Source organism: Schistocerca cancellata, chromosome 9, assembly GCF_023864275.1.
Source record: "Schistocerca cancellata isolate TAMUIC-IGC-003103 chromosome 9, iqSchCanc2.1, whole genome shotgun sequence".
Taxonomy (NCBI): domain Eukaryota; kingdom Metazoa; phylum Arthropoda; class Insecta; order Orthoptera; family Acrididae; genus Schistocerca; species Schistocerca cancellata.
Window position 1 is genome coordinate 518,775,007 of NC_064634.1, and position 1,666 is coordinate 518,776,672.

Here is a 1,666-nt window from a genome sequence, read left to right on the forward strand (position 1 = left end):
GTGACTGGCGTATTGTGACGAGCCAGTTGCTCGGCCACCATTGACCAGACGTTTTCAATTAGTGAGAGATCTGGAGAATGTGCTGGCCAGGGCAGCAGTCGAAAATTTTCTGAATCCAGAAATACCCGTATAGGACCTGCAACATGCGGTCGTGCATTATCCTGCTGAAATGTAGTGTTTCGTAGGGATCGAGTGAAGGGTAGAGCCGCGGGTCGTAACACATCTGAAATGTAACGTCCACTGTTCAAAGTGCCGTCAATGCGAACAAGTGGTGACCGAGACGTGTAACCAACGGCACCCCATACCATCACGCCGGGTCATACGCCAGTATGGCGATGACAAATACACGCTTCCAATGTGCGGTCACCGCGATGTCGCCAAACACGGATGCGACTATCATGATGCTGTAAAGAGAACCTGGATTCATCTGAAAAAAAAATGACGTTTTGCCATTCGTGCACCCAGGTTCGTCGTTGAGTACGCCATCGCAGGCGCTCCTGTCTGTGATGAAGCGTCAAAGGTAACCGCAGCCATGGTCACCGAGCTGATAGTCCGTGCTGCTGCAAACGTCGTGGAACTGTTCGTGCAGATGGTTGTTGTCTTACAACCGTCCCCATCTCTTGACTCAGTGATCGAGACGTGGCTGCACGATGCGTTACAGCCGTGCGGGTAAGATGCCTGTCGTCTCGACTGCTAGTGATACGAGGCCGTTGGGATCCAGCACGGCGTTGCGTATTACCCTCCTGAACCCACCGATTCCATATTCTGCTAACAGTCATTGGATCTCGACCAACGCGAGCAGCAATGTCGCAATACGATAAACCGCAATCGCGATAGTCTACAATCCGACCTTTATCAAAGTCGGAAACGTGATGGCACGCATTTCTCGTCCTTACACGAGGCATCACAACAATGTTTCACCAGGCAACGACGGTCAACTGCTGGTTGTGTGTGAGAAATCAGTTGGAAACTTTCCTCATGTCAGCACGTTGTAGGTGTCGCCACCGGCGCCAGCCTTGTGTGAATGCTCTGAAAAGCTAATCATTTGCATATCACAGCCTTTTCTTCCTGTCGGTTAAATTTCCCGTCTGTAGCACGTCAGATTCGTGGTGTAGCAATTTTAATGGCCAATAGTGTAAAATATCAATATTTCCTTTGTTACTAAGCAGCAAAACTACACTCTTAACAACCTGTTAGGGCAACGGCCTTGCCGCAGTGGATACACCGGTTCCCGTGAGATCATCGAAGTTAAGCGCTGTCGGGCGTGGTCGGCACTTAGATGGGTGACCATCCGGGCCGCAATGCGCTGTTGCCATTTTTCGGGGTACACTCAGCCTCGTGATGCCAATTGAGGAGCTACTCGACCGAATAGTAGCGGCTTCGGTCAGGAATACTATCTTACGACCGGGTGAGCGGTGTGCTGACCCCACGCCCCTCCTATCCGTATCCTCCACCGAGGATGTCCTTATGTTTGTTATGAATTGACCAATGAGATACATAATTTATTTTGCTTTCTTTTGAATCCATAAAATAAAGGCAATGAAACATATATATCATTTATAAACTACGGTGTAGGAAAACCTTTCTCATTCAGAACAGTTTCCATGTCCTGCAAAATATTGGCAAGTTGACTGAGGTGGACAGCGGTCACGTAGGCTTCTCTCCA

General features: G+C 49.3%; 1 pseudogene; it reads left to right on the top strand.

Moving 5' to 3' along the window:
- Positions 1-1,197: 1,197 nt before the first annotated feature.
- On the top strand, positions 1,198-1,315 carry LOC126102561 (5S ribosomal RNA; annotated as a pseudogene).
- The last annotated feature ends 351 nt before the right edge of the window (positions 1,316-1,666 follow it).